Source organism: Culex pipiens, chromosome 1 (genome assembly GCF_016801865.2).
Source record: "Culex pipiens pallens isolate TS chromosome 1, TS_CPP_V2, whole genome shotgun sequence".
NCBI classification, from domain to species: domain Eukaryota; kingdom Metazoa; phylum Arthropoda; class Insecta; order Diptera; family Culicidae; genus Culex; species Culex pipiens.
Window position 1 is genome coordinate 73,247,497 of NC_068937.1, and position 14,863 is coordinate 73,262,359.

At 34.5% G+C, this 14,863-nt stretch overlaps 1 long non-coding RNA gene across 1 annotated transcript; it reads right to left on the reverse strand.

Moving 5' to 3' along the window:
- Positions 1 to 608: 608 nt before the first annotated feature.
- On the reverse strand, positions 609 to 13,437 carry LOC128092497 (uncharacterized). Its single transcript, XR_008211819.1, has 2 exons — positions 11,094 to 13,437; positions 609 to 1,221 (listed from the first exon to the last, which is right to left on the reverse strand). It is a non-coding gene; the product is annotated as an uncharacterized LOC128092497 (long non-coding RNA).
- Between the last annotated feature and the right edge of the window lie 1,426 nt (positions 13,438 to 14,863).

A 14,863-nucleotide genomic window follows, 5' to 3' on the forward strand; every position in this document is an offset into this window, starting at 1 on the left:
GCGTTGGGTTCGTATAAGTCCAAGGAAGGTTCTTACGCCAAAAAGTGGCAACTTTGGTCACTCTGGAACCGATTCCGGAAAATCTGCAGATTGTATGGGGAAAGTTGCGTAAAATCAAATTTTGATCATAGGAGGCTGAATAAGAAAAAAAGCTAAAAACGTCAACAAACAAAAAAAGGAAAAGACGAAGTTTTTCGGGTAAGGCTTGTTTAATCTAAATTATTTTTTTAATCAGTCAAGGATGCCTATTTGGAGTTGGGAGACTGGATTTATGGTAATTTGTCAACAAATAACATTATTTATGTTAATTTTTCGAATGGTGTACAAACTTTTTTTGCACCTTTTTTAATTTCTGTAATAGTATTTGTTATATAACTTTTTATTGAAATCATCTTTTCATGAGCTTTTTATAGCAAAATGTTCGGCATGAGTTTCTGAACAAAACGTAGTACTAGGTTTCTGTCAAACTTTAAATTGTTTACATGTTTCTTCACAAAATGTGCATAGTTCCCAAGGGGTGTAAATACTTTTTTTACATACTGTATTTTGAACCACCCTAGCACGATGGAGGTCACCCTAATGGCCAAACAAAAAAAATACGGGTCAAATTATTTTGGTCAAGGAATCTCAAGAAAAATTTTATTTTTTTGGTTCAGGCTCTTTTCAAATGGAATGGAGCACTTCCATTCGAGCAGTTTTTGCTTTTTTCTACAATAAGGGGATGGCGTCGCTATTTTTAGACCACGTTTTCCACTTTTTCTCATCGAATCCGACTACTTTATCGACTTCATTTTGCTGGGCGAGATAGGACGCCGTCTATTTTTAGACGATGACTCAGCACTTTTCCACTCTTGCACTTAAAAAAACCAGATGGCAGCACGATGAACGCCACGTCCCTATGTATTTCTTATGGAGCGAACTGTCAAAAACTGCTCGACTGCGGGTGCTCCATTGCTGCATAAGTATATGGTATTACCTTCTCAAAGTTCCAGAAACTGATAAAAAGTCATATTCAAGTTCCAAATAAAACATTGTTATTTGAATTTGTATAACTATATCTGCACTAGGTAAATCAAACCACGAGTGATCGTTTTCGTTAAGATAAAATGTTTGATATAGATGCCGGTACATGCTACAAATTTCTTTAGGTAATGCTTCATTCCAAAATGTTGAAAGTTGGTATGTATAACGAACTGCCATGTTGTATGAATCGTTCAATTCCTAAAAAAAGATAGTAAAACACAAAATGAAACAAGTGTTATTTAGCCCTCAAGCGTATTTAGCCCTCTACTGCCATTTTTTTCCTGTGTCAATTTAGAGCAACTTTTGTTTTACAAATAACTTTTCTATTCAAGGCTTTTGGATTTTACCAACCCGAGCATGGGTAAATAACAAGGGAAATGTATCTCTGGTAATAATACAAAATTTTTGTATACCTGGACACATTAAAATTTGTCTTGAGGATTATGCAAGACCAAAATTTGGTATCATACCAATTTTAGGTATTGTTTTGATATTGCAAAATTGCAGAATTTGTCACATTTTGGTATTCTTTTGGTGTTACAGTATTTTATCAAATTCCTCTGAAACTATGGGAAAATGTTGACCAATTTTGACAAAATAATTAATTTTGCGCTAAAAAGATGTCTCAAAACAAATGCTTTCATTGAAAACGGGAAATTTCAAACATGATTTTAAACATTTTTGATATACACCCTAAACCCGAGCATGGGAAATGTGTAATAATACCTTTCTCTTGCTCTTGTAGAGTGTCTTGCGAACCTTTGAGGTGAACGGTATTTTTTACTACCTAAGCTCAGAGTTATTTCAAACAAAATTCACAGTCATTTTGAGTTATTTTCAAAATTCTAAACAGCCTTTTCTATACTAACCCCACCTGAAATTGTGTTGTATTATTCTAACTGTTCGATGCCAAGTTAGATAAAAACACAATTTGTTAATTTCTCAACTCTCCCAGCTGTACAAACGTACCACCCTATTATTTCTCTTATATTATATACTCGTGGCGGCTGTCGTCTTTGTTCTTAAGGTTGAGGGCTCGATCACTGCTGGCATCGAACAATAGTTTTAATTCCAACTGATCTCTCGTCGGTCGTAATAAAAGGTTGAAAATCGTAGATCAGTCTGGCTAATTATTTTTCTCGATTGAAAATTCCGAATGACTTCCCGGTTTGCCCCTTTCTCGGCGGAATCGCGATCGCCGCGAGTTGTCCGCTAGTGACCTGCACGTCTCGTCTCGAACATGGTCCTTCGAGCCGGATGAAAAGACCAGTGCCAAACGTGACGCCGAATAACGCCATTTTGCGGCTGTTCAATTGTCTGGGACAAAAGTGAACTTTTGTGTCTGTGCAAACCGGAAGCCAAACGGGATTACCGCTGGACATTCGCGATTGTGTTCCGCGTGAAAAGAAGTAAAAAAAAAATGATAAAAAATAAATCGCTAAAAGAAAAAGAGTTTTAAAACTTAAAAGTGCAAGCCTAAGCGGCAAAAAAATTAAGAAAAAAAGGAAGAAGAAGTGATTTACGCCGTAGAAGTGGTTCGAGTACTGGTTCGCCGGCGTGCACCGGTGGCAGTGGCCCTCGGCGCTGAAAAGTGCCGCCATTGCAGAAACCTGACCGCTGTAGAACAGCGGTTTGCTGCTGAGGCTTGAGTTCGTTTCTTGTGTGGCTTGGTGTGCATTGGTGTGCGTGAGATGTCGGAGGGAGATGACGAAAACGCGCAGGAAAGGCTACCAGAAGACCAGCTCAAGGTTAACCTGCCGCAGGCTGCTCGTCACATCAAGTATCCAGAACTCAAGCTACCAGAGTTCTCGGCAATCCTCTCGACTGGGGACAGCTGGAGCACGGTTTATCAACTCAGCTTGCGCTTGGCCCCGAACACTCTGCGCGAGTGGGAGAATCACGTCGCTCGAGGATCAACGGCACAACGAGCACCGAGATGCCAAAGTACACTGATATGATCGTTTTTCTCCAGAGTCAAGCTCGTATTGTTCAAGCTCTGAACCCAGTGTCGACACGTTTGCGAGAACAACGTCCCAAACCAGCAACAAAGTTCTTTACGCTGCACGTGTCACAGTCGTCCGACAACTACTCGCAAGTGTCTGCAATGTGAGGGAGCCCATTATCTGCACCAGTGCTTCAAGTTCCGCAAGCTTTCGCCGAAACAGCGCTTTGAGCATGTGAAGCAACACCGTTTGTGCTTGTATTGCATGAAAACAGACTCGCACGGATGCAGGGCGTGCGCCTCGGATGGATGTCGCATTTGTGGAAGACCCCATCACACACTTATCCATCTCCCGCCTCTCGAGCTGCAACCTGCAGATCAAAGCTCCGGCGGTCAGCAGTCGTCCGGCCAAGAATCAACAAACCAAGCTGATTTCGATCCTACCCAACTCGCCAACACCAACGGATCGTCCGTCAGTAGTAGTTTCTTCTTGTTTCACGAACTCACACCCACGCTCACACCCGCGCTCACGCCAGCCACACCTCTCGCCACAAGTTCCAGTGGATGGTTGAAAGAAATTTCAGATAAAATTATACAAATTTATAAAACTATATTCTTTTTATTGTACTGGTAAGTAATTATGATTAGAAACAATAAAATTATTTTACAGCTATTTTTATGTTTGTCTTGACAAAACAAATGTTTAACAAAATTACAAGTTTCGTACAACAAATGATAAAAAAACAATTTCAAATACGCAAGTTAAAAAAATTAAAACTAAATCTTCTAACAATTATTTTAATTTTATAAAGAGAAAATCGGTAAACATATGTTTAACCTTATAAAGATTTCAGGAAACTTTGCCATTTTATTTAATTCAACAGAAAATAAACTATAATATTCAAGCAAGATAACCATTAGAAAGTTTTAAGCTCTAAATAATCTCTATGATATTTTTTTTAAATTTTGTCATCTTTTTTAAACAAAATAAGAAATTGAAATTAAATATCAAAAACCATTTTTTCTTTATTTCTCAAGCAAGGAAATCAGTGAAGCTCTAAATGCTCTCTATGGAAATTTACCATTTTATTACCTGTATTCTAAATAGGGGAAATATACCCTTTCTAATCAAACACCTATCTTCGTCATATGGAGAGTTTGATGCTCGATTAAAGCTCCAAAAATACTATTTAGGCTGTAAACTTACCAGCAACAGCACCGCCTCGAGTAAGCACGCAAATGTATGCCACTTACTGGCCAAAAAGATCAAATTTAATGCACTTTTGACCATAATTTCTATTTTGCGAGACCATTTCTCATCATTTTGGTGGCACACACATCCACACGCAAGATCGGAGGTTAACTGCTTAACGAAAGTCGCCAGCAATATCTTTTCACTTGCGCTAACGATTTCAAAGCGCTTAAGATATAAAATTGCTTCCAACTACCGGCAACATGTTCTTTTGACCGTTACTTAGTCACTCACTTGAAAAATAATCCCGAAACATGTAAATAATTAGCAAGCGCCAAAAAAAACAAACGCGCCAAGTCTTTTGACGTTTCAACCTTGATGACCCATTCCAAGCGAAGCCTGAAGAAAACCGAGCGAGAGGCAAAGGCAAATAAAGAACAAAGGGTGGCCACTAGTGCGTCCATCCCGGGAATTCCCGGGACAAAAATCCCGGGATTTTTCCAGAACCGGGATTTCCCGAATCCCGGGATTTTTTTATAATTTGTCCCGGGAATTCCCGAAAAAAAAAACAAATTTTGGTCTGGAAATTCTGATTTGGTTGTGGAATTTAATTTTAAAACATTATAATTTGTATTCGGCATATATCAGCATTAATTTAGTTTATTAGGGCAAACTTTTTAAATTTAAGATTACCGATCTGCAAAATGCCTAGCGCTTTAAATATTTCATGTTTGATTTTATATATTTTTATAAGATTGATATATCTACTTATATTTATGGGTAATTCTCCGCCAACTCACACAGCAGTTGCCCCGACCCCTCTTCGATTTGCGTGAAACTTTGTCCTAAGGGGTAACTTTTGTCCCTGATCACGAATCGTAGGTCCGTTTTTTGATATCTCGTGACGGAGGGGCGGTACGACCCCTTCCATTTTTGAACAAGCGAAAAAAGAGGTATTTTTCAATAATTTGCAGCCTGAAACGGTGATGAGATAGAAATTTGGTGTCAAAGGGACTTTTATGTAAAATTAGACGCCCGATTTGATGGCGTACTCAGAATTCCAAAAAAAACGTATTTTTCATCGAAAAAAACACTAAAAAAGTTTTAAAAATTCTCCCATTTTCCGTTACTCGACTGTAAAATTTTTTGGAACATGTCATTTTATGGGAAATTTAATGTACTTTTCAAATCTACATTGACCCAGAAGGGTCATTTTTTCATTTAGAACAAAATTTTTCATTTTAAAATTTTGTGTTTTTTCTAACTTTGCAGGGTTATTTTTTAGAGTTTAACAATGTTCTACAAAGTTGTAGAGCAGACAATTACAAAAATTTTGATATATAGACATAAGGGGTTTGCTTTTAAACATCACGAGTTATCGCGAGTTTACGAAAAAAAGTTTTGAAAAAGTTGGTCGTCATCGATCATGGCCGTTCATGGTCACCCGCGACAGACACGGACGACGAAACAAAGAGAAACGCAAAAAGTAACTTTTTCAAAACTTTTTTTCGTAAAATCGCGATAACTCGTAATGTTTATAAGCAAACCCCTTATGTCTATATATCAAAAATTTTGTAATTGTCTGTTCTACAACTTTGCAGAACATTGTTACACTCTAAAAAATAACCCTGCAAAGTTAGAAAAAACACGAAATTTTAAAATGAAAAATTTTGTTCTAAATGAAAAAATGACCTTTCTGCGTCAATGTAGATTCGAAAAGTACATTAAATTTCCTTTTTGCAATTCCGTCCTGAAACTACTTACTTTTCCTGTCATTCTTGAACGACGAAATAGCCTACTTTTCTGTACAAAAAATAACAGAATCGAATAGCAACACTTTTCAAAATAAATGCTGAAAAGTTCTACTTTTCAGCACTGAAATGGGTGCTGAAAAGTTGAACTTTTCAGCACTAGTTTCGAAAAGTAACACTTTTCAACATTTTTTTATTTAAACGATTTATTGACAAAATATATGAAAATTGGACTTAAAATTTCACTCAATGGGTGATTTTTGGAATTGCAAAAATGTTGTATGGAACTCGTTGCAAAACTTGATTTTTTCAGCACTCGTCGTATTTATCCAACTCGGTGAACCTCGTTGGATAAATGTACGACTCGTGCTGAAAAAATCCTCTTTTTGCAACTTGTTGCATAAACTACTATTAAAATGACTTGTTCCAAATTTTTTTACAGTCGAGTAACGGAAAATGGGAGAATTTTTAAAACTTTTTTAGTGTTTTTTTCAATGAAAAATACGTTTTTTCGGAATTCTGAGTACGCCATCAAATCGGGCGTCTAATTTTACATAAAAGCCCCTTTGACGCCAAATTTCTATCTCATCACCGTTTCAGGCTGCAAATAATTGAAAAACACCTCTTTTTTCGCATGTTAAAAAATGGAAGGGGTCGTACCGCCCCTCCGTCACGAGATATCAAAATACGGACCTCGGATTCGTGATCAGGGACAAAAGTTACCCCTTAGGACAAAGTTTCACGCAAATCGAAGAGGGGTCGGGGCAACTTTTCCCGATTTCGTGTGAGTTGGTAGAGAATTACCCTTATGATTTAAAAGTTGGAAAAAAAAAATCAAATCAAATTATGTTTCATCAAGCACTGGTATGTGGGGCAAATCAGGACAAATGAAACGAATTAAGACAGCTATTTAGTATTTTTTTTTTTTTGCATGATGTTTTGAATTACTTTAGTTAAAACAGGAACAGAACAAAATAATTTCACAGAACACCGATTTTTTTATTTATTGCTCTAATATCTCCTTACCTATTTAGACTGTTTTTTCCTAGTAGTTTATTTTTCCTAGTAGCGGTAGAAACTTAAAAATAATTTGTAATTTATGTTTTTTTGTGAAAGTTAAACATTATAGCACTTGTATCAATGAGTAAAATTTTCAAATTATTTTTTAATTTTAACGGTGAATTTATTTAACACATAGATGTTTGCAAAAATTTCATTCGAAAGGCGTTTATTCGGGATTGCAAAAGATGTTGTTGAACTTGTTGTAAAACTTGATTTTTCCAGCACTTGTCGTATTTCTAGATAACTTTTTCAAAACAACAAATGCGCCAAGAGTTTCCTATGTACATAGGACCATTTGAAAAAGTAATCGAGATTTATCCGATAAATGTACGACTCGTGTTGAAAAAATCTTCTTTTTGCCACTTCCCGAGCAGACGGAAATAACGCGGGAATAACATTATTTGATATTGGAAAATACTAGGCCAATAACATTTTATGTTATTTATAACAAGATTTGTTATTCGCCGTTATGATTTTTTTGTGATTGGATTGTTATTGTAATAACAGATTAATAACATTTTAAGTTATTCTTCGAACAAATCTTTGTTATTATTTTTTGTTATTTTAACAACTAATCCGATCATCCCAATAACAATTGGAGGTATTCTTCCATAACAAAAAATGTTATTCCAAAGTTGTTCTGGCTTTCAACCAATAACAGACCGATAACAAATTTTGTTATGATAACATAAACTGTTATTCAACTCTTATGCAAAAGTTGGTTTTTCAAGAAGATTCCATAACACTTTCTGTTATTTTAAGAGAATTTGTTATTGAAATGGCATGAATTTAGTTATTACCGTCTATTCGGGTTGTTGCATACATTTTCATTATGTAAAACATGAAATTCAAAACTTATCTTAAATTTTACATTGGCTGGTGTCATTTAATTTGTTGTCGCCTCTTGTTTTTTAAAGATATTTTATTACTGTTTAAAAAATTTCCCGGGATCCCGGGAATTCCCGGGATTCCAAAAATATTTTTCCCGTTTCCCGGGAAATTCAAAACCCGGGAAATTTGGACGCCCTAGTGGCCACCAACACCACCAGCAGCGCTTGTGGTGTTGCCAGGAAACTTTCTCTATAAATGCTACTTTTCGTGAGTGTTCGCTTAAAATTTCATCAATTTTGGCAGCACTAAGCAGACCCAAACGAACGTTGGATGAAAAAAAGAACTAAGCTGAAAATAGAAAAATGGGCGTGGCCCAATGCACACGACTGATTAGAATGCGTTTTTGAAATATTTTTTTAAAATGCTTGTAAAAGGAATAGCATAACTTTTAATAAAACTGAAAATAAACAGAAATGTTCACAAAAAGTTGCTCTACTCATTGGTGTATTTGGTTTTACTGAATTTCAAGGAACACTCCAGATTATCCAGCCCGCTTATTAGGCTTAAAATGGGTTTATTTCCCCTATTTTTTTATTTTTCAAACAAAGGAACGCAGTGAAGAGTTTTTAGCTCTAAATGCTCTCTATAGAAATTTGCCATTCTATTACCTGTATTCTAAATATTTTTTATATTTCAAACTAAGGAAAGCAGTGAAGAGTTTTTAGCTCTAAATGCTCTCTATGGAAATTTTTCATTTTATTACCTGTATTCTAAATATTTTTTTTTATTTTTCAAACAAAGGAATGCAGTGAAGAGTTTTTAGCTCTAAATGCTCTCTATGGCCGGGTCCGGTGGTTTAGTGGTTAGCGTGGTAGCCTCTGAATCCCAGTATGGCCTGGGTTCAATCCCAGACGGACCCGGTGGCATTTTTCAAGACGAGATTTGCCTGACCACGCCTTCTATCGGATGGGGAAGTAAAACGTCGGTCCATTTGCGTAAAAGAGGTTTTGAGTGACTCACCACACATAGCCTTCGGACGCCTAGAAATGAGCAGAAACTTGCAACAAAGACCCGGGGGTCGTTAAAGTGGATTACTTTGCTTTGCTCTCTATGGAAATTTAGCAAAAACATAATCGACAATAAAGTATATTATTGATTTATTTTGTCCAACTTAAATTTAATTACATAATTCAACTCAATTGGTTTTAAGATCTTGTAGCGGGTAAAATTAAATTTCATTCAACGAACATAGCAAACTTAAACTTATTTTCCAAATAATTGCAACAGAAAAAAACTTTTTCGCGTGCTTCAATTACACGAGTCTGTCAAGCTATTTCCATTTTTTATTTAGAGCTAAAAACTCTTCACTGCGTTCCTTTGTTTGAAAAATAAAAAAATATTTAGAATACAGGTAATAAAATGGTAAATTTCCATAGAGAGCATTTAGAGCTAAAAACTCTTCACTGCGTTCACTGTTTGAAAAATAAAAAAATATTTAGAATACAGGTAATAAAATGGTAAATTTCCATAGAGAGCATTTAGAGCTTAAAACTCTTCACTGATTTCCTTGCTTGAGAAATAAAGAAAAAATGGTTTTTGCTATTTAATTTCAATTTCTTATTTTGTTTAAAAAAAGGTGACAAAATTTAAAAAAAATATCATAGAGATTATTTAGAGCTTAAAACTTTCTAATGGTTATCTTGCTTGAATATTATAGTTTATTTTCTGTTGAATTAAATAAAATGGCAAAGTTTCCTGAAATCTTTATAAGGTTAAACATATGTTAACTGTTTTTTTTTTTCAAATTAAAATAGTTGTTAGAAGATTTAGTTTTTATTTTTTTTTACTTGCGTATTTGAAATTGTTTTTTTTTATCTTAATTTGTTGTACGAAACTTGTTATTTTGTTAACATTTGTTTTGTCAAGACAAACATAAAAATAGCTGTAAAATAATTTTATTGTTTCTAATCATAATAACTTACCAGTACAATAAAAAAAAATAATTTTATAAATTTGTATAATTTTATCTGAAATTTCTTTCAACCATGCAGACGAGAGCATTTAACATAAATACTAGAGTGTTTCATCAAAACAAAAATGTTCTCAGAATCAGGCAAACCGAGGTTCCCCTAGTATAGGACACCCATAGGGACTCTCATGCCAAATATCAACCCATTTGGTTGAGAATTGGCCTGTCCCCAGCGGTTTAAAGTTTACATGTAAATTACTATGGGATTTTTATGCTTTTCGTTCAATCGTTCCTACAGGTCTGGGGACAACATGGATTCACTCGGAATAAAGACAGGTGTGTAGGGGATGGTCCAATGAACAAATTCCAGAAGGAATTACTGTTGTCCATTCTGTCCCCAAGGTGCGCGTTGGATCGACGTCCGGTGTCTCCAGAATCAACGATTCACCCTTCAAATGTACGCATTGTCCTTAGTATGCTATGACGGCTAGGTGAAAATTACGACGCCCCATGTCAGACGGTGAACACGTGGAGAAGCATCGATTGCATTATTATTACAAAATCATCATGTTACGTTATTTAGAATAGTTCAAATTGTTACAGGAACATCAATAATTATGATTTGATTACTTTAAAGAATGTTTCTGAGCTAAAATGTGAGTGAATGCTCTGCCATGTGTTCACCGTCTGACATGAAATAATTTTGAATCTGATATATCTCAAGAGCAGTTTATTCAATAATTGGCTTGACTCGTACCGTCTGGGGACAACATGGATTCACTCGGAATAAAGACAGGTGTGTAGGGGATGGTCCAATGAACAAATTCCAGAAGGAATTACTGTTGTCCATTCTGTCCCCAAGGTGCGCGTTGGATCGACGTCCGGTGTCTCCAGAATCAACGATTCACCCTTCAAATGTACGCATTGTCCTTAGTATGCTATGACGGCTAGGTGAAAATTACGACGCCCCATGTCAGACGGTGAACACGTGGAGAAGCATCGATTGCATTATTATTACAAAATCATCATGTTACGTTATTTAGAATAGTTCAAATTGTTACAGGAACATCAATAATTATGATTTGATTACTTTAAAGAATGTTTCTGAGCTAAAATGTGAGTGAATGCTCTGCCATGTGTTCACCGTCTGACATGAAATAATTTTGAATCTGATATATCTCAAGAGCAGTTTATTCAATAATTGGCTTGACTCGTACCGTAATGATATGAAAACCAAAACAAGCATGAACATTGTTTGTTATAAATTTACCAAATATTAATGATGAATACACTTTGTAAGACTCTAACAATCTACCGAAATACCTGTAAAAAACATTTGAAGCCGGTTCTGGATCTGTTCATCATGAACATGAATTAATGCATTTCTGCAAATTATTAACAGTTTAAAATCACCTAAAGCTCGTTTTGTTCCAAAGCAAATATGATTATGGTTATTGGAGATCATAATGGCTGCAATATCCCATGGAAACTGAAAAGAATTTCATCACAAAATGTAAACTTGTTCAAAGAAAAAGAACAAAAATCATCAACATATAAAAGACAATAGTTTATAGGCCTTTAAAAAAAACTCAAGATTTGCGGTGTTAAAAATTGAAAAGAAACATAATATTTTTAATTATCTTTTATATTAAGTCGTGCCAAATTAAAAATGGCCTTATGAGCCACAAAAAACTAAGCAAGTGAACAAAAAATTGAGCACAGGCCACAGCACAGAGCCACTGTGCCAAAGTCCAAATTGGGCTATTTTAATGATCCGCTTTAAAAAATCAAAGTATCTTTATCAAAACTAGCACATATTTGTACTAGCTGGAACAAATAACCTGGATAAAGTATTCTTGAAGGGCATGAAGTTTTTAAAGAAGAGAGACTGTTTTCATTCAAAAGGACGCAATATTACTGAATGCACAAATTGTTTTAATTTAAAAAGAATTGGCTGGCACATATGTGTAATAGCTTGCACAAATAATCTGGGTGAAGTAATCTTGAAGGGCATGAAATTTACTAAGGCGTCATTCACAAAGAACGTCACGCTCTAGGGGGGAGGGGGATGTCGCAAGCGTGACAAAGTGTGACAGATGACGTCACGCTAGACTGTTTTGTTGAATATTGAAAATTCAGTCTTTAAATATATTTAAAAAGATGTTTAATGTTTGATAAAGTTTACTCATGAATAAAACACAATACAAGGCTTTAAGAAACAGAGTTTTTGATAATAGATTTAATCATTATCATATAAAAAAAAAATAAATCATCATATAAAAAATCCAAACACAACCCTTAAAAATAAAAATAAAACTTCCTCGATTGAACTCCGATTTATTTATTCTACATTTATAAATCGTCTAATTTTCAAAATAACCTATGAGTAATGGGTTTCCTATGCAGATAGGACCTTTTTAAAATTTAATCTAGATTGTACAAAAAGTAAAGATTAAGAGGGGGAGGGTCCAACAAATCATGACGTACTTTTCAAGGGAGCCAGCGTGACAAAGTGTGACATAGGGGGGAGGGGAGGTTAATTTTGGCCGATTTTAGTGTGACATTCTTTATGGATGACGCCTAAGTAGAGAGACTGGTTTTATTCAAAAGGACGCAATATTACTGAATGCGTATCCGAGCTGGCACATATTTGTACAAGCTTGCACAATAATCTGGGTAAAGTATTCTTGAAGGGCATGCAATTTTCTAAGTAGGGAGACTTGATTCATTCAAAAGGACGCAATATTACTGAGTTCACAAATTGTTTGAATTTTAAAAAATAATAATTAAGCTGGCACATATTTTTACAAGCATGCACAAATTATATGTTATTTTTTTTCTCTATTGGAGCTGGACCTCTTTATCTGTGACTGGTATTATTCAAGGCACTTTCTCAAAAAAGCACAAAACCACCTCATCTTATGATACAAGACGAGGTCATTCTTAAAACTAACTCAATAAATTAACATAAATATCACAGTTTCTTAAATCTACATGAGTATTGTTAGGTCAGGGATGGGATTTCAGGTGATTTAGGAAGCGTAATTTGATTGTGTCACTGGAAATGTCAAAGTCGAAAAGATCTGAGCATAAGTTAAAAACACGTCAATTGCTAGAAATCAGTTCGTTCTGCCCGTGGTTTGTAAGAGCCCTACGGACAGTCAAGAACGAGTGATTGCGGAGTACTTTTGGTTTTCTCTGAAAAAAATAGAATTTTCATTGTTTTCAAATTATGCACATATAAAGAATGCAGATGAACAATCTTATGCATTTTTGAGGTGAAAAATAATTAATAAATTAATCGAATACCGATTGAAACACAAATATTGCGGCATTAGCACTTATAGCCTTTTACAAGCTATATCGCAGGGTGGCCACCAGATTTGGATTTTCAATTTCCCGGTTTTTTCCCGGTTTTCTCCAAAGGCCACAAGGATTTTTTCCATATAGTTTTAAATCTAATTACAATGTTTTTTTTATAGACTGACGTTAGTATCAAAATTATCTTGTTCTTGGGTTGCATAACTTATTACTGGAAAGCAGTAAATAGCATTTAAAATGTATCAAATGGGTAGAGAAGATTTGCAAAAGACAACAGCATTTATGCAAATGTTCTTCAGTTTTCTTTGAAAAAATTTCGTAAGTTCAAGAAGAACGATTCTTCCAAGAATTAGCAATTTCCAGGAATTTATTTTTTGTATTATATCAGTCCATACAAATCATTATAGACTTTGGCAGTAGTGCAGAAAAACTGCCATTTTTAAAAATAAATCGGTACCTTAAAACATTTTTTGCTGATCGATTTATTATCTTCGGCAAGTTTTTAGGTATTGATGGGATGATTTCTTAAAGAAACTTTAACTGTCCAAAAAACTCCTCTGAGTTGGCCTGTTCTTCAACAGAAACAGTCAAAATTGAGTTAATCTTTTTTTTTACGAAATTTTAAAAAAAGAATTAAATAAAACCCAACAAAACTAAATTTTTGTGTTGATGTAGTATCCACTTAAAAGTAAATGTTTGTATTGAAATGACTATTTTGCAGTAGAACCACGGACGAAGTAGAACTCTAAAAATATTGTAATTTTTAAATATATGAAAATTTTATTTAAAATTTAAATTACAATTTTAAAATAAATTTGAAAGACAGATATTTTTTCAAATGCTTTGAATTTGAACACAATTTGATAGGCAGATTTTTAAAATTCCACCAAATGTTTTACAGTAAAAATTGTATACAGTCCAGACTCGATTATCCGAAGTTTCAAAGAAAATAATTATCCGAAATATTATCGAGCCTGGACTATATTATTATTTTTAACGGCGCCACGATTTTTGGTACGTAAATTTTAGTATCTTCAAAATTGGGAACTATCGGTATAATGTTTTATTTGTCTCCTAAAGTACTGTCTACAAAATTAAAATTAAGCAGATTTTTACTATGTTTACAATCATATCGTTGAAGGGTTAAATCTGTAAGTTTGACAATTTTAGAATGAGAAGACAACAACTTCGCTTAAGTTGATATTGAAATACATAATAAAATGAAACTGATGAATTTAGTCGATTGTTTATTGTGCTTATGAAATTCAATACTTATTGGCTCAGGCTTAACCAACTCACTGCCAAAGGTCGTCAGTTCAAATCCCGTGGAGGATGGGAGCTTAGGGGGAAAAGAGGTTTGGAAACTCAGACACCTGATTTTGAGTAGGAATCTTGCCATAGCGCCAAGTCTACAGCATGGCCTTGAACAATTTATTTTATTTAAAAAAGCAAGTTCGCCAAAGAAACATATCATGGAATACTCAACAGAAAAAAACATCCAAAGCCTAGTAGCTTGAGTCTATTACATAAAAATATTCTAATAGAGAAAAGTATACATTGAATTCATTTAACAGGAATTTGTCGAATTTTAACTAAAGTTAATATATTTTCCCAGTTTGTCACCCTGACTATATCGACAAATCCAGAGATTTTTTTTAAAGGACCTATATACTATTGTCTTTCATATGTTTATAGGACCTGTTAAAACAAAACTCTAGAATTATTGTAATAAATTTGCGATAGTAGCGCTCCTAGCGGCCAATTTTTAGATT